This window comes from Impatiens glandulifera, unplaced genomic scaffold, assembly GCF_907164915.1.
Source record: "Impatiens glandulifera unplaced genomic scaffold, dImpGla2.1, whole genome shotgun sequence".
Taxonomy (NCBI): domain Eukaryota; kingdom Viridiplantae; phylum Streptophyta; class Magnoliopsida; order Ericales; family Balsaminaceae; genus Impatiens; species Impatiens glandulifera.
Window position 1 is genome coordinate 45,179 of NW_025919112.1, and position 6,664 is coordinate 51,842.

Consider the following 6,664-nt stretch of genomic DNA (forward strand, 5'->3'; position numbering starts at 1 on the left):
ATTACTAAATATTTTTTAATAATATAAAATTAATGACATATAAACTATTAGATGTGTTTGTGGTGATATTTATAATATCAAATTAAAATGAAATATATTGTTCATATTCATAAGATATAATATTAAATATTTTGTTATATATTATTACTCATTATTGGTAATAATATATAATAATAAAATAGTTAATAATAACAATAATTTAAAATATATAATATTTTAGTATTTTGATTAATTAATTAAAGTATGTGATAGATAAAAAAGAAAATAAAATAAAATGATGTTTAACTATTTTGAGTTATTTAATTTAAAAAAATTATAATCAAACTCATTATATTTTAATATTTTAAATATTTATTTCACTCATTATATTTTAATATTTTTTATTTATTCTCTTTTATTTTTTTTCATTTATTATTATTATTATTTTTATTTCTCTTTCTGATTTTTTATATAATATAAAATTATTATAATAATAAAACATAAATTTAAACATATATCCTTTTTTTTTTCTATACACATATACAAAGTCATATTAAAAATTTATTATATCTATATATTCTCTACAATTTATAATATAATATTATTTTTTAAGATATTAATTATACATTTTAATAACATAATAAACAAACAAAAAAAGATAAAAAAAAAATTGTATGTCAAAAAATTTACAAAAATAAATAAAAGTGTATTTGAGTATTTAATTTAATAAATTTATTAATTTGATTAATTATTAGACAGGTGAGAGGATAATAAATTATTTGATACATAATTCAAATAAAGAAGGATTATGTCTTAATTATCAAATTAACAAATGGGCCCTAAATATGCATGCATTTATCTATCTGTCATTTGACATAGAGTGCGCAGGTTTGATTTCGCGTATTTAAAAACCAAATTTATTTACTTATTGATCAATTGTTTACCGACACAGAAAAACAACGTTGTACGGTCAAGGTCAGAAGAGCGAGAAATGGTGAAGAAGCATGTGGAGAAGAGAGGAGGCGGCGGCGGCAGCGGCAGCGGCAGCGGCAAAGAGAAAGAGAAAGAAAAGGAGCAGGGTTATAAACAATGGAAGTCACTTGTCCCTATAATTTACGATTGGCTAACTCATCACTCACTTCTCTGGCCTTCTCTATCATGCAGGTACGCATATATATATATATATATATCTAATGTATCTATCTATCTATCTAATCTGTATCTAATCTAGCTTTATTATCATGCATATAAATAGATGGGGTCCCCAGTTAAAAAAGGGTTCTTTCAAGAACAGCCAGCGCCTTTACATTTCCGAACAGGTAATTAAACTTAATTGGATCTCCTACTTCTCTTTGTTTTTTTCATTTATGTACATCCTTTTATAATTAATTAGCTATATCTAAACCATATGCTTAATTAATTTGATAAAATATACATAGCCTCATCTTAGCTAGCTAACTTTACTTTGCATGTCTCATGGTCGCTCTAGCCTCTTGGGTAAGGCTAGTTAGGCGGCCTAAGGCGCATAAGCTAGGCCCCCTCCCACAGCCACCAAAAATAGAAAAACACTAACAAGATTTGAAGCATAGGCCATTAGATGAATTTACTTTTTTAGTCTAAGGCATCAAAAACCTCGTGCCCAGACACTGGCTCGACTTCATCTTCTTTGGAACAAAGTCTTCACCATTTGACCAACAAGAGCCACCATCAGTCTTAGATGTTCATCGAAGCAGTTATGAAGTCTAGACTATGTTTCGATGATTATTAGATTGTCCACTTGAGATCAAATGTTAATATAGAATTGACTACAATTAATAATTTGGAGGAGGCACGGTAATTCAAATTTGGGGACCGAGCGAGCCACCAAAGTATTAAGACTATTGAGTTGAACTAGGAAGATGTTGTTTAATCTTGGGTTGAGAAACCCTAAAACTTTCTAACAACCTAAATTATAATAGGGTTGGTAGAAACAAACTTGAATGTAGTGCACCAATTTATGCTAGACAATGGATTAGCTGGCTTGTTTTTGTATTTGTTCCAATGCTTTTAGCATTGAAGATAATAATGAAAAAATATTGTAAAACTGAAAAAGAGTAGTGATCATAATTAAATGATAGTTTTAAGAGATAGTTTGTCTAAAATTCTTTTATTGGTTGTCTAAAATTCTTTTAGTGACAACTAACGTTTTCAGTCAAGATTTGAATTTTATTTGAGAATCATACTATTCAAAATTAAAATTTATATAGATTGTCCAAATAGTTATTTAAGTTAAATGTTGCAACATTCCAGATAAATCAAAAAAATAATAGTTTGTTTAAGCACACATTAGACAAATTTTCTCTATTTTGTAGCTCCAACAAGTCCTTCAATTCTTCATCTATTGCATATTTACACGGACTCTATTTTAATTACTTTTGTGAAAAAGTCCAATGTTGATAAGAATTATAATGAGACTTTTTTTTTTCGTTGGCATCCCAAAATTTAATGGTTTCCACTTTAGAATTAGTAAGCAAACTAAATATGTTACTTTATCTCATTGTCTTTTGTTTGACGAAGAAATCTAGTCTTAGCTTATCGATGCACTATCTTACGTAACAATTTATTTCGGTTCACATGATGACTAGTTCTTAAAACACAACTCTATTTTTCGTAACAGTTTTATTTATCCCTCTTCCTTCAAAGTGAGTTTGGAATACCAAGAACCTTGAGAGTTCTTATTCTTTTAGTATGAATATCATTATAAACTCAAAATGATGTGTTTCACATTGACTAACACATGTTTCCTATGCGATAACAACAAGAAGAAGACAATTAAACATGATATGTTTCACTTCACCCTTGCTTTAATATTTTGACTCTACTTCAAAGTTTCCTTAACTATCAAATGATCATTGGGAAAATTTGGGTTTAATGGACAAAATAATGTTTTCCATCGTCGATGTCTATCATGGCTTTAAATGCAAAAAAAAAAAAAACATACATAAATCAATTAAGTAAAATCAACCTATAATAATTAGTATGCCTTTTTTTTAATTAAAGGTCATGTTGTATTAAAATGATTTAATTAAATAAATTTATAAACGCGAGGGGTGATCAATAGAAAGAAACTAACAAAGAAAAATGTGTTAGATTCCTATGAAATCATAGTAGTCTCATCTATGACAACCCCTTCATTTTTTATCGAGATGAACATGCATAGAGATCCTCTCATTTCGAACAATTTTTTCCTTTAATTGTCATGCTTTATATTGCATTATTTCCAAATCATCCAATAAAGATTCAATAAATGTTTGACCCGACTATCTAGTTTGTTATAATCAAAAGTCTACTACAAAATGTGTTATAACCAATTGGTAAATAAGAATACTACGGAGTAAGGACTAGATGTATGAGACGAGAAACTAAAACAAAATGTAGCATATTTTTTGGAAAACATATCAACTTTTATTTCAAAGAGACGTGAATGTGAAGGGCATTCAAAAGTTACGAGCAAAGAGAATCAAAGAAAAAAATAAGTAAAAAAAATTAAGCCCTATCATCTCAAATAAAGTTGGTTAATCATTATATAATTGAATTATTGATAATTAACTTAAGTCTCTTATTTCTATCTTGTTCTCACTTATTTGCTTCTGTTTGATTTCAAACCTTATATTGTGAAGATGATTAGCAAGGGTCGTGAACACAAATGTTTATTACTTTATTTAATAAAAAGTCTTATAAAAAAGTTTATATAACTTGGTAATAGAACACAAATCTCATTTTTTATGGTCATGAGTTCGAGCTTTAGTGACCTTTTAAAAATAAGATAACCAAAAGACGAGTCTAAAAAGTCTTGCCTAGACATTAGAAGAATCAAACCAAGATAACTAAAATTTATTTTGATAATTCGAAATATCTTATTTATAGATTTTATGAATAAAATTCTAATTAATAGAGTTAAAAATTTGTTAATAACTTTCCATGTTTAAAGTTTTGTGTGTTACTTAACCAACGCATTTTCTATTGATTTTTTTCACCTTATACAAAAAATAAAAATACATAATTGTTAGCATAAGAACCGTTACTGATATTTAGATAGTTGGACTTTGGCGATTATAAGAGTCAAATTTAAGATCATTCTTTTATAAACGATATAATTAAAAAGATGATCAAAATTTATTCCTAGAAAAGTTTGCTATAATTTGAACACATCACTCTAAAAAATTTGACCTTTTAAAAGAAAAAATTTATATATTATATATAGGGGATAACTTGTTACACATTAAATTATAGCATTATTCCAATAAATAAATTTATTGGAACTTTGGCTTCTCAACTCTCTTCGTCTCTCTTCATATTATGTCTATCCCTATGAATTGAACTCTAGCAAGTAGGAATTGATATTTATCACTATATATAGAAATGCTTGCTAGGGAATGAAGCATCTGCTTGTCATATTTCCACATTATTAATCTTATATCTATGTTGTTGTTTTAAAAAATTGGTTCCTAGCTAGTTCTGATATTTTGTTGTTTGTTTATGTTTCGTTTGCTAGACTGATGGTAGTGTGCCAAACACACTTGTTATCATAAATTGTGATATTGTTAAACATAGGGTTGCTTCAGCTCAACATATCACACTGGTAAGTGTATTAATCCTGACATTGTAAAAATAATAATTCATTCTCTTTTTCAATGTTCTACCAATGGATTAATGTATGTTTTGGTTGCATGATCTTTGCAGTTCAATGAAAAGTTTAGTTCTCCATTTGTGAAGAAATTCAAAACAATCATTCACCCTGGAGAGGTATTAATTATTTTAGTTGTTTTATATATTTTCATAATTAGAATATAGGGATGTTCTAAAATTAAACATGTTAATTTGAAATTATTATTTAGAGGCCCGATATTCTTGACATCTTGTTAGCCTTATCTGCAACATGCATTAATTATTCTAGATTGACATTATAGCCTTTCAGTTTTATAGATTGTTCTATAAATATGATCACTAGTGTATATATGTGTTGTAAAGATTCCAGGCCGCTATTATCCATAATATTATATATCATTTCATCTTCATTCTTTAAACACAAATCTTGATTGTATATGGAATCATCACAGGTGAATCGAATCAAAGAACTTCCTCAAAATAGAAATATTGTGGCCACTCACACTGACGGTCCAAATGTATGCATCTTGTTGCGTTCTTCTATATTTGAATTATATTGAGACACTTAAGATCCATTGAATTTTTTCTATCTCAATCTAAAGCATTCAGTTCCTGTTCAGGTTCTAATTTGGAATGTTGAGAGCCAGCCTAATCGACAAGCTGTGTATGGAGCCCGAAATTCTTGTCCAGATTTGGTACGTGATGTTGCACAATAAAATGTTGTCATGATACAATCATTTCTACAAATATTTACAGTTATATCTTATACACTTAAATTTGCAGATTCTTAATTATTTCATTTATTAAGAAACATCTTTGAATGCTATTTATTTTGAGTTGTAGTTTATAATAGAGTTATAATGCATAAAAGAATCATTACCTAACATGCAGGTACTTATTGGAAATAAAGAAAATGCAGAATTTGCTCTTGCTATGGGCCAAACTGAACCTTTTGTGCTTTCTGGAGGTTGGAAACTCATTATAACTTTGAAATGTTTTTAGTACAAATTGTTTTTCTTATATTTAATAAATACAATTTTTTTTGATATTAGGTAAGGACAACTTGGTGGTTCTATGGAATATTGAAGATCATATCTCCACCTTGGCCTTAAAGACACCATCTGGTAGTGGTAGAACCATAAAAAACTCCAAGGCTAGTGGGAGTTCTGTTGAAAGTATTACTACTCTTCATCCTCGAGGTACCTATCTAGGACATCAAAATACAGTTGAGGATGTACAATTTTGCCCTTCAAGGTAGAGAAATTACATTTGTAAATTGATCTTTATGCTTGACTATTCAATCTATATGCAGTTTATGATATTTTTTAAGTAAATTCTTTTTTTGTATGTACTAAAGTGGACAATAGTTCTGTAGTGTGGGTGATGATTCATGTCTCATACTTTGGGATGTAAGGACAGGTTCAAATCCAACTATCAAGGTACCTACATTCCTTTAAATTACCTCAAGAAGCTTACAAAATTGATTTTTTTATTAAAACTTGATTCTCTATCTCTTTTTCAGGTTGAGAAAGCTCATGATGCTGACATTCATTGTGTGATTGGAATTCATATGATCTTAACCTTATTTTGACTGGGTAAAACATTGAAATGTGTTTTTTTTTCATCTTTTGTGATTCTGAATTAAATTTGGTATTATTCAACAGATCAGCTGATAATACAAGTAATGATGTATGACCGTAGAAAACTTACTTCTGGATTACCCGTTCATGTATTTCGAGGGTCACAATGCGTTGTTCTGTGTGTACAGGTTTGAAAAATATGATGACTACTGTTTTCTAAATATTTTCATGAAGGGAAATAATATAGAAAGAACAAATGCTTCAATTTGTTTTTCAGTGGTCTCCCGACAAGGCATCAGTTTTTGAAAGTTCATCGAAGATGGAACATTGAACTTATGGGATCATGAAAAGGTTTGAAACCTAATTAATATATGATGAATTGTTTTTGATTGTAAATTGATTTCAAAATCAATTCTTTAAATTTCATTCATGTTGTAGATGGGCGTAATGCAAGAATT

The 6,664-nt window shown here is 28.3% G+C and overlaps 1 pseudogene; it reads left to right on the forward strand.

Moving 5' to 3' along the window:
* Nucleotides 1-970: 970 nt before the first annotated feature.
* LOC124917445 lies at nt 971-6,557 on the forward strand (annotated as a pseudogene).
* Nucleotides 6,558-6,664: the final 107 nt, after the last annotated feature.